Source organism: Cebus imitator, unplaced genomic scaffold, assembly GCF_001604975.1.
Source record: "Cebus imitator isolate Cc_AM_T3 unplaced genomic scaffold, Cebus_imitator-1.0 Scaffold23, whole genome shotgun sequence".
Lineage (NCBI taxonomy): Eukaryota > Metazoa > Chordata > Mammalia > Primates > Cebidae > Cebus > Cebus imitator.
This window is the reverse complement of record NW_016107338.1, coordinates 1,246,044-1,259,038: the sequence shown is the minus strand read 5'-3', so window position 1 is coordinate 1,259,038 and position 12,995 is coordinate 1,246,044. Positions and strand designations below refer to the sequence as shown.

At 33.3% G+C, this 12,995-nt stretch overlaps 1 protein-coding gene across 6 annotated transcripts in view; it reads right to left on the bottom strand.

Annotated features, from left to right (window-relative positions):
• The window catches only part of EXOC6B (exocyst complex component 6B), a 663,192-nt gene that overhangs the window by 380,302 nt on the left and 269,895 nt on the right, over window positions 1-12,995 (bottom strand). The window lies entirely within an intron of this gene.

Sequence of the window (12,995 nt, the reverse complement as noted above, 5' to 3'; positions counted from 1 at the left end):
GTCTCGATCTCTTGACCTCGTGATCCACCCGCCTCGGCCTCCCAAAGTGCTGGGATTACAGGCTTGAGCCACTGCGCCCGGCCACAATTTCCCATTTCTTATCACTAGTAAAATAAAGTATTGTTTCCCTACCTTTGTAATGTCATCTTTGTAAATATTTAAAAAGAAAGAAACTTATTCACAAACCCTAAGCACCTAGAATTTTGCATTTTTACAGACATTTCCCATTTGCCTTAATTTCTAGTATAGGAATAGTAAACAACCCCACTTGTGTTTATACAAAAACTAATTTAGATATTAATTCAAGTGTCTTTGTGAGAAATTGAGAGTTCACATAATAGATATTTACTACAGTTACATAAAAAATTAATTAAAAAAAACATTTCCAATATTTAAAATAGAATCAAGATAGCTCTTAAAAAAAATACAAGGCTATGAGAATTACTATCAGTTTTAATAAAAGCTAAAAGTACCAGTCACAGATCTATTTGTTTATTACCTTTCACTGCCAGATCAATGGTTGGTGAGACGCACTGGCAAAAATTATATGAGGCTGATGTGTCTCTTTTTTTCATTCGCCAATCAATTTTCTTAATATCAAGATATACCAGAAATGTTTGACCACTTTTTTTAAAGTATCTCATTTTTAAAAAAATCAAGTTGACTACTGAAAATACACCCAATCCTTCAGATTAGCTTTAAGCGTATGTTCCAATTCCTACTGCTAAATTTATGGGTTATTAAATAATTAAACTAAATTTGTTTGTTATTAAATAGCAACAGTGCTTCTGATAAAAATGCAAGAACAAGAACCCTAAAATCTTCATTCAAGGGCCAAAAAGGAACTATTTCATACCATAATTCAGAGTGAGGTAGTCTCTACATAACGAGGTGTCTTCCCCATATTTACCACATCATTGATTTGACATAGTCAAATCTTTGAAGCACTATGAAATTGCAGAGAAAAGTATTATATAAAATTCAAGATCATATTATATTAATATATATAAACAACAACCCTTCAAATACTACTGCAAAAGGATCGTAAGTCTAACTTTGAGAATACTAAAATTCGTCATTTTTAATTGAAAACTTCAGTAGTGTTTTAGGCTCTTTAGTTATTTATTTCCCAAGTGCTTTACTATAAAAGCCAGTAGCTACTTAAGTTCTTTAAACAATTTCATTAAGAAATTATCTTAACACCTCAGGAAACATGTCACTTAGAGCTGCTTATGTCTGTTCCTTTTTCCGCTCTCCTAATCCTTTCCTTGCTATTATCTGTAGTTACATGACGATGGTTTCCGTAGTTTTCTCCCAGCTTCCAGTGTACACTATACCAGTAGAAATATTCAGATTAGAATGGGAGAACCATGTTCTAGCAAGACTATTGAGCATCTTTCACCATTCTACCCTATACCCCTGCAACAGCCATAAGGGACTATATAGAGATTATGGCCAGGCAAGGTGGCTCATGACCTGTAACCCCAGCACTTTGGGACGCGGAGGTGGGCAGATCACCTGAGGTCAAGAGTTCAAGACCAGTCTGGCCAACATGGTGAAACCCCGTCTCTATTAAAAATACAAAAATTAGCCGGGTGTGGTGGTATGTGCCTGTAATCCCAGCTACTCGGAAGGCTGAGGCAGGAGAATTGCTTGAATTCAGGGGGCAGAATGAGCCAAGATGGCGCCACTGCACTCCAGCCTGGGCAACAGAACAAGACTCCATCTCCAAATTTAAAAAAGAGAGAGTGGGAGATTATGAGTAAACTGTAGCTCTGCTGCTGATTCACTTCTAATTATAGCCAAGTCCTTAAAAATATGTATTAAAAGCAAATTAGTAGAAAATTATTCTGAAATGTAACACAATTACTATGCTCAGGGAGATCAATTAAAAACACTTCTCGTAACTGTTTCTAAATCTGTGCTCTGAATCCCTTTAAGCAGAAGAATTCAGGAGACAAAACTATTAGTTTAACTGCTAAGGCTAACTTATTCCTAACAGAAAAACAGGTCATCAGCTTGCCATGCATAATGGCTATTCAGGGAATAAAGATTTATGACACAGAAATAAGGTCACTTTGAAATATGCTTTTAAATTTAGATTTTGACAAGACTTCCAAATTTAAGAAAAAGACGTGGTAGGGAGTTCTTATAAGGCTTATAAAAGGAGATACTCAAATGGAATTGGGGTAAACTATTCTGGGTCAAATGTCTGCAGTCAATAGATACTTGAAACCTAACTCTGTACTTCCTTTTAGAGGAGCGATTCCTTCTGTGTCTATGTATGAGATTCAGGGATTGGGGAAGCCTCTGAAATTTTAAGCCAAATGTCACAAGCATGCACATATGGGCATTTTGCCTGCTGAAAGCATTCAGAGATTTCATCAAATCTTAGAGGCCCCTTGATTAAGAAAATTTAATAGGAATACTGTACTTGATAGAGCCTTTGTAATCATTCACTGCACAATAATATTCTGAATTCCCTTATATCTTAGGGTATTTTACAGTGAATGGAGGAGAAATCAATAATTCAACTGAAGTTCTTATGATTTATGTAATACTGGGGGATTGCTGCTTACTAAAAATATCCATGTATTTCTATAATTGCTATCAATGGTCCCAAGATGTCAGAAATCTTTAAACTTTTTATTATAGTATAACACATATGCAGGAAAGAACATAAATCAAAGGTTTATGCAGGAAAGAACATAAATCAAAGGTTTACTACATTTTGTCAACATTTTTTACATCTAGGAATTTAAACTGTTAATGAGAAGATGATGTAGATAACTTGAGATCAAGATACCATAAAAAGATCACAAAAAGGACTCACGAGCTAAGCTTATGGATACATTTATAGGTTTGCCCCTCCATTCTCTCTTAATGACACCTAAGCTACTTGTTATGGGATGTACATACACCCTTCCAGTGATAGAAGGGTGAACTGGAGCAGATTCGGAGGATGTTTCAGTATATAAAGGAGCTTAAAGTACATGCAGATCTTTGTCCACACTGAGCTGGGTTCGAGGATTAGAGCTGAGTGAGTCAATAAAGTTCATAAATATCTACAAGACAGAATAGTTTGTCTTCATCAGACACATAGTCCATCCATCTTTATAACTACCACTACACTACACACAAGAACCTCAAATTATTATTATCCATCATTTGCTTAACAGTATAATTTTTAGTTTGTTTCCCCTCTTAAAAACATATTTTTCTTCAATTACTATATTTTATATCTTTCCCTTTATCTGCTCATCTCAAAACTGTATGTGAATGTGAAGATTCAAATCATATAAAAATTTTTAAATGATTCCATAAAATGCTTCTACCTTTGCCCTGCACACTTCCACTGCATTACTATATCAAAGACCATGTCTCAATTAACCACTATCTGACCCTTGTTCACTTTCTTCCCTTCCCTCCCCCTGTCAAAGTTTGCCCTTCCTGCCAAAGTTCAGCACTTCCTAGAAAAGTCTCACTGCCTGTTTGATATTGTACTTCACTTCAGTCACCAAAGGAAGAATTTGCAGGTGCTTGGCCCCATCTATAAGACCATGACCGAAATCTGACCTCCTGTTACAATACATGAACTCCTGCCCTACTGATAAGGCTGGCAGATATAAGTAGGATTTTTCAAATAATCCTTTGGGAATTTATAAGCAGCAAAGCCATAAAAGGGGGGTGAGTGGAAGGTCGGTTTCACTAAAAATAATAAATATTGCCATGTTTATTCAAAGAGTGCCTTGTTATTCTCCAGGCCAAAAGTTCAGATAAACACTATTGTAAATGACAAAATATTAGAACTTTTTGTTACTTATGTTATGATCCTTCCGTTGGCCACCAATAGAACTGTTTTCCCTCATATAGGTCCCAGCCCTGATATTGTGTAACAGTGCATGCGACTAGAATACTGAATTCATTTGCAGGTCAAAAGGAGAGTAGTTATCATTCAAAATCAAAAACAAACACTTACTGAGTATTACATACTACTAATACTAAATGCTAAGTACTGGGACTAAGAAAAGATGAATAAATATATCTGCCCTAAAAGAGCTTACAATCTATTGAGGAAAAACAACACATCTAGGATATGATGATATAATAAAGTTAAGCAGTAATATAAATATAAACTGGATCCTATGTGAAGGAGAAGGGGGTCCACTGAGTTCAAGCTGAATCATAAAAAAAAAAAAAACTGTTGGAGGATACAAGTATAAAATAAATAAGAACTAGTAAGATAAACGAGAATAGTAATTCAGGCAGAAAGGCTAGCATAAGGAAAGAAAGAATGAGAGGCATGGTACATTCAGAGAACTGGAAGTATTTTATTTAGTATCATTAAAGTAAGGTGGTATGCATCAGGAAATATGGACGATAAGACATGGAAGACTGTCTATATATATTATATTGTATTCTATACTTCTACATTTTACTCCAATTACAGAGTTACAGAATTTTATGCAGATAGCATATATGTCAGATTTGTATGTTGAATAGATTATTATTACTATAGTGAGAACTGAGTTAAGGGTGTAAGATAATGGTAGGGAGACCAGATAAGGAGACTATTTTCAATAATTCTGATGAGAATCTGAACTAGAGCACTAATTTTAGGACAGGGGAAGATGAGATGGAGTAAAACTATATTTAGGAAATAACATTTGGATGGTATTCAGAAAAACGCAAGAGTTTAGGTTTCTGGCTGGTGACTACATAGATGATACTATTATCTGACATCACTAGAAATGCAGATGGGCGGGGGGACAAGAGATAACGCCTTCATTTTAAAACAGAGAGAGATACAGAGTTTATACTGTCTGTGAATATCCAAAAGGTTCTGTTCAGTAGACAATATATACAAGTCTAAAGCTCAAGGGAAAGCTGAGGACTGAAGATATAGGTTTGGGAGTCATTAGCATTCCAAATCATGAGGCTAGATTATATCATTCAAGAAAGGCAAGAGACAAACAAAAGTGGGACAAGGGTAAAACTCTGGGAACAATGAAGGACACTAAAAAAGTAAAGCTCACAAAGGCCAGAACAGGCAACAACTATCAGAAAGGCTGGTAGAAAAGAAGAAAAACATACTGTAAATGAAGACAGAGATTAAGAATTATAAGGTGAAAATGATCAACAAAGTCAGAGCCAAAAGGTCCAGAAAAATACAGATTCAGAATAGTGCTAAAAACAGAAGATAAATATTCTGGGTTGATGAGAGAATGAAAAGGGAAGAAGAGACAAGTATTGGAATGTAAAGGAATGCAAGAGATGTGGTTTGTTTTCTCCTCAATCCCCATTTCTCTATTCCTAAATCCTTTTTCTTAAGGCCTAATATTAATATTAATTATATTGGAAAATAAGAAAAAATTACATTACAAATATTTATATTAAATAATCCATTTAAAATCTTCATAATTAATATTATGAGGAACTACCCTTTACTATGCAATAATGCCAATTTGTGACCTGAGAATGGGATAACGAAGAAAGAGGTAACAAATTACAGCCCCAAAAAATCTATGAAGAGTCAGTACTAGAAGTTATACATGCTCTGGTCCTTTCTTTTCTAATGGAGATATCTGAGTATTTAAAGTCCCTATAGTCCTAGAAAATCAATGTCCAGAAAATAAACATATATTCTCCAGAAAATAGAACTGAGTTTCTACCACTAACTGTACCTTTTCAAAACTAGGAAACACTATGAATGGGAGAAGAGACCTGTTTCTGCCATATAAACAATGCCTTAATAATTGCTATAGAAAATGTATGAATATAAAATACTTCAACAGGAGGGAATACTACTGTGTAGAATTTACTTTTAAGTGGGCCATTTAAGGTTCTCCTGCTTTTCTAGAGCTTTATCATCTCTCAATAATAACCAGTATACAGTAGTTTCTACATAGCTTAGGACTATATATGGTCATCGTACAATTATGTGAATTTTTAAAAATTTGTATATTGATGACAGAGACCAGAACCCCTATCTACATGTCTATAGTTTATGCCAAACACTTTTTAAAATACCAAAACTGTATCTAATCATCAGCATCAGAGATACATAATAATTACCAGATAACTGCCATATATTAAATGCCAACTATGCAAGTCAGTGATTGAGTTAGGCACTATTTATTCAATGTCACTGCAGGCTTCATTTTCAACATTGTCTCATCCCTTCTTAAAACAAGTTATCCATTTATAAGCTGCTGTAAGGTAAGTATTATCTTATTTCATATATGAGAAAGGTAGCCTAATACCATACAACCAGTAAATGTGTGATCAAATTATTTAAATACTCATGAATCACTATTAGAGTTCACTTGAGCAAAATCAGTTATATTTTAGTATCATAAAATCTTAATAGCTTACAAAAACTAGCATACGCACAGTGATAAGCTACAATGCAGTCATATTATAATCATTCAACGAATACAGTTTCTCTCCTGGTATATTGTAATCATATTAAAGCATAAGGCCTTAACTTTTATATATTCTTGCTTTTCCAAATTCCTTCCATGCAGAAGAGAAATTCAGTAAGTGTTTTATAAGCAAGGAAACAAATAATAAGATTTGAATCAACATATGTTCAAACAAATGTACTGGATTCTTTAGTTACTACTTATTTATTCATGCAACTATTTACTAATATTTACTGAGTACTTACTATATGCCAAGTAATGTTGGTACTGGAGGATATAACATTAAACAAAAAAAACTAGCCATTTTACAGACCTTATGTTATTTGAGGGGAAAAAATCATTAAATTTTGAATTATGAGGCTTACTCTTAACCTTAAAACTTGATATGAGTAAATATAATTATTTTTCTATAGACTATTGGCTGAATTACAATTGTGAACTCCCTTATCCATATATGTTATTGAAGAGAGTAAACAAAATTATGGAGCATAGAAACAAGATGTTAAGGGAGAAAGGAATAACTGTGTGGCAAAGGAAAAATGTATATTATTGCATATATGAGTTCTACACAATTTTCAAGGGACAGATAACTCTTATATAATTCATTTCATAAAACAGAAAAAAGGGGGAGATGTTCAACTAATTTTAATGAAGCTAAAACAACGCTGACTTATAAACCATCTAAGGACAACACACCAAAAATGAAAATTTCAGGGCTGTATTACATATGGCCAAACCTACAAACACAAAAAATAAAAAATAAAGCAACAATAAAAAGGAGTTAAATTTTACAGGATATTATAAAAGTAGTAATACATGTTCATCAAATTGAGTTTATCTAATGAACGCAAGGATGAGTTAATATCAAAAAAAAATCTATCAATGAAATTCACCATATTCATAAACTAAAGAATAAATATGTTAATAAGTACAGAAAACTACTTCAGTAAAATTCAACACGTATTTATGTTTTCTTAAAAGATTATCAAGAGTCTATGAATAACTAGTAAAAATTATTTACCAAAAACCTATTATAATGATTAATCAATGAAAAAAATTCATACATATTCTCTTTAAGTTTAGAAATCAGACAAGGAGTCTCACTATCACCTTACTGAACAGCGAAGCAATGATGATTCCAGTCAATACAATAAGACAATTAAAAGAATAATGAGATATACAAATAGGAAAAAAAAAAGTCACTATCTGCAGACAATATGACTGACTACACAGAAAACTTATGAACCAAAAAGGCTATTAGAACCAATAAAAGAGTTGAGCAACGTTTCTAGATGTAAGATCAACATAAAAATCAATAGTGTTCCTCAATATCAGCAATAACTAATTAGAAAATAAAGTAGAAAACTGCAATAAAAACTGTAAGTATTTTGCTTTTTATCTAACAAAGAATGCCCAAAACTATTAACATGAGGTTGAGGGAAAGCTCAATTAAATAATTTAAAAGATCTTCCTCTTCCATAAATAGGAGGACTTAGCATTCTAAAGTTGTCAATTCTTCCCAAAATGTAACTACAAATTCAATCAATTCAAAACAAAATTCTAGAAGGACTTTTTGAATACTCTCAAACTTATTATAACATATATATGAAAAAATAAAGGTCTACAAGTAGCTAATGCAATTTTAAAGACAAGACATGAGAAGGGACTTACTTTACACCATCTATTTTAATATATTATAAAATCTAATATAACAAAAAATGAGCTCAGAAACAAAACCATGTAAATATTGAAATTTAGTATACGCCAGAGTACTACCAGAAATCCCTGAGTGATATGCAGATTACACAGAAGATGGAAATGATAAAACTGAATTCATCATACAGAAAAATATAAAGCCCTATATTATACAAGGGGTCTTCAAAAAGTTAATGGAAAATGCATATTTTGAACAAACTATGCATGGATTTCAAAATATTTTTGCACCAAAATAAGCTTCTATTAACTTGTTATAATATGTCTGAATAGCATCTAGTTTGAGGCACTAAAAAGGATAAGACATCAGTTTGAAAAGAGCCTCTATTGGAGCAACATGAATTCTGCTAAAATTGAAGCAAGCATAAATATCAAATTTATGGTAAAGCTTGGGTAGAAGAATGATGAAATCACCAAACCTTTACAAAAAGTTTATAAGGACAATGCCCCAAAGAAATCAGCAGCTTATAAACGGATAGCTTGTTTTAAGAAAGGATGAGACAATGTTGAAAATGAAGCCTGCAATGACAGATCAGTCACATCAATTTTTGAGAAAACAATCTTGTTAGTGCCCTAATTGAAGAAAACTGATAATTAACAGTATAAACAATAGCCAACACCACAGATTTCTCAATTGCTTTAGATTACACAATTCTCCCTGAAAAATTAAAGTCAAGCAAATTTTCCACTCAGTGCAAAACCACTGCACTCAGATCAGCTGCAGAAAAGAGCAGAGCACTTTCAATGGAAATTTTAAACAAGTGGGGAATCAAGATTCTGAACCATTTATGATATGGTTTGGCTCTGTGTCCCCAACCAAATCTCATCTCAAATTGTAATCCCTACATGTCAAAGGAGGGAAGTGACTGGATTATGGGGGCAGTTTCCCCCATGCTATTCTCATGATAGTGAGTGCTCTCACAAGATCTGATAGTTTTAAAACGGCAGTTTTTCCTGTCCTCATATTCATTCTCTCACCTGCCTGCCATCTTGTGAAGAAGGTGCCTGCTTCCCCTTCACCTTCCACCATAAGTTTCCTGAGGCCGCCTAGCTATGCTTCCTGTTAAGCCTGCAGAACTGTGAGTCAAATAAACCTCTTTCCTTTATAATTACCCAGTCTCAGGTAGTGTTCTTTTTTTTTTCTTTTCTTTTTTTTTTTTTTGAAACACAGTCTCACTTTGTCACTCAGGCTGGAGTACAGTAGCACTACAACCTCTACATCACAGGCTCAAGTGATTTTCCTGCCTCAGCCTCCCGAGTAGTGGGGATTACAGGCACCCATCCCTATGCCCAGCTAATTTTTGTATTTTTGGTAGAGATGGAGTTTCAGTATGTGGTCCAGGCTAGTCTTGAACTCCTGACTTCAAGCAATCCACCCATCTCAGCCTCCCAAAGTGCTGGGACTACAGGCATGAGCCACTGCACCCAGCCTCAGGTAGAATTCTTTATAGCAGTGTGACAACGAACTAAAACAATTTCTTTGAAGAACTGTAGCAGAAGAGAAACATTGCTTTCCCAGTATAGTCCTGAAGACAAGGCACAATCAAAGCAATGGCTACCAAGATATGAAAGTAGTCCACTCAAAGCAAAAGCAGACCAGTCAAGAGCAAAGGTTGAGGCAACAGATTTTTGAAATGCTGAAAGCATTTTACTTGTTGGCTTTCTGGAGAGCCGAAGAACAATCACATCTGCTTATTATGAGACTTTTAGCCAAAACTTTAGCAGAAATATGCCTGGGAAAGCTTCACTATATAGTCCTCCTCTACTACAATACTTCTGTTCATTCCCCTCATCAAATAAGGGCAATTTTGCAAGAGTTTCAATGGGTAATCATTAGACATTCACTTTATAGTCCTGATTTAGCTTCTTGTAACTTCTTTTTGTTTACTAATTAAAAAAAAAAAAAAACCTTTAAAGGGCAACTATTTTTCTTCAGTTAATAATGTACTAAAGACTACTTTGACATGGTTAAATTTCTAGGACCTCATTTAGTCCATAAAGATGGACTAAATGACTGGTATAATTGCTTACAAAGGTGTCTTGAACTTGATGGAGCTTCTGTTGAAAAATAAAGTTTAAATGTTTTATTTTTATATTTTAATTTCCTTTTTCCATGAACTTTCTAAAGCACCCTTATATACAATGATGAACCCAAGATGGATTAAGATGAAAATGTAAATGGTAAAATATTAAAGGTAATGTAAAGGAATATTCTGACATCAGGATAAAAAGTTTCAAAAAAAACCTCAAAAGTATAAACTTATATGGTTAAAATTTATGAATGTGATTACATGAAAACTAAATATTTCTGAACATAATATAGACATAGTTTAGAGTCTGGTAACAAATTTAAAAAAAAAAGACATTTTTAACATTCTAAACTGTCAGTATCTACAGTATATGAGAAATTTCTGAAATTTCTCTTTCAGAAGAGAGGGGAAACAAAAAGAAACCCAATATAAAAAATTGAACTAAGGTTAAAAATGAGCACTTTATGGAAGAAAAATCTAAAAAGATCCACTAGTTTATAAGGAACAGCACAATATTTACTAATAACCAGAGAAATGGAAACTAGATCCATACCACAACAGCATTTGAGTAAATTAAAAGTACAAACATATACAAATGATTACATATTTTTCAAGGATATAGACACATCTAAGACCACATATTACATACATTAGTGTTAGTATTCTTGGAGATGTGAGACAACTGGGCTTATAAACAGTGAATGAATGGAAAAAAAATAACAAAACAAAATAAAATAAAGAGGGAGGCCTTTATGAAATGATAATAGAGTGTCACAATCTAAGATGTATATGATTTCTTATCTATACCTGTGATTGAAAAAAATTGTCTGCTTGTTTTAGATGCCTTGACACAATTCAATCTACATTCGGCTCTACCTTTATATAACAAGAATGGTACATGTGTAGCCATAAAAAAGAATGAGATAACGTATTTTGCAGGAACATGGAAGGAGCTGGAGGCTGTTATCCTCAGCAAACTAATGCAGGAAAAGAAAAACAAATACCTCATGTTCTCACTTATAAGTGGAGACTAAATGATGAGAGCTTATGAACAAAAAGAAGGAAACAGTAGACACTGGGGTGTACTTGAGGGAGGAGAGGGTAGGAGGAGGATGAGGAGCAGAAGAGATAACTTTTGGGTACAGGCTTAATTCCTGGGTGATGAAATAATCTATGCAACAAATCCCCATGACATGAGTTTACCTATGTAACAAACCTTCACATGTACCCCCAAACCTAAAAATTTTTTTAATTGTACATATATTAGACAATATATTTCATTTTTGTTAAAAAGTCTGAAAACATTAGATGTAAATACATAAAATCTAGATAATGGTAGCTCTAGGTGTGAAACTGAAGGCAATTATAATTTTATTTTCATGCTTTTTGTTTTATTTACTTTTTATAACTTTAAAATTTCTAAATGTGTATATGCTACTTTAGTAGTAAAATATTTAGAACTTCTTTATAAAACCAAAGAAAAAAAAATGTCTTCTGAGAAATTGCTGCTAGTGCATATTAAATTCAATTCTAATGCCTCTCCACTATTAGAATGATCCTAGTATGGACATCTATACTAGTGAGGTCTACTTATATTCAAATGTAAATATAAAAATCAGACTATAACACATTATTTTTAGTATTCACCTCTTTAACCGCCTATTTTAAAAAAACAAAACAAAATGGTAGAGAGACAGAGAGGGAGTGTAAAGGGAGGGGAGAGAGAAAAAGAAAGAAGAAGATGAAGAACTGGGAGAGAGAAGGGGAAATTAACTGATTTTTTATCAAACTAATAAAACTACCACAAAATACTTCAGACCATGAAGTCCATAGGTCAGTATCCCAAAATGTCAGGGGTAATGACCAAGTGACACTATGTTAAATATATGAACAAAAAGGCTGGGTGCAGTGGTTCATGCCTGTAATTCCAGCACTTTGGGAGGCAGAGGTGGGTGGATCACCTGAGGTCAGGAGTTCAAGACCAGCCTGACCAACATGGAGAAACCCCCCAACTCTACTAAAAATACAAAATTAGCCAGACATGGTGGCACATACCTGTAATCCGAGCTACTTGGGAGGCTGAGGCAGGAGAATTGCTTGAACACTGGAGGCAGAGGTTGCAGTGAGCTGAGATCGCCCCCATTGCACTCCAGCCTGGGCAATAAGAGTGAAACTCTGTCTCAAAAAATATATATATACATATATATATATACACATACATACATATGTGTATGTGTATACACATACATACACATATATGTGTGTATATGTATGTATGTGTATATATATGTATATATATATGTAAGTATATATATACTTATATATGTTTGTGTATATGTATTAACAAAGAGAATTGATAAGAGACTGAGCAATAAGACATACTTGAACATATCAAAAACCTGATATAAGCATCATTGAAAGTTTCTGTAAAAAAAAAAAAAAATCAATAATGGGCTTCTCTCACCAATTTGTCTTGGTTGATACCACAGCTTAATTTTTTATTCACTTTCTATGTATCTATGTATCTTCATGTGAGTGTACTACCAAAATGGAGAAAGGGATTATTTCTTAGAATATTATTAACATCTATAATATCCCCCACACAGAGAGGTTCCCTTTTTCATATGCTTGATATGACAAAAGGAATAATTGTCATTAGAAATAAAAAAGTAAACATTTTCACAAATACTATTTTAATATGTAAAGATAGAATACTGTTATTTAAATAGCTATGTTATTAAATTAAAAACAGAAATCTGGATGTGTATGACTACTTCTAGTTATAAGCTACTGATTTATTGATGGCTGACAGAAATGTCACCAGCCA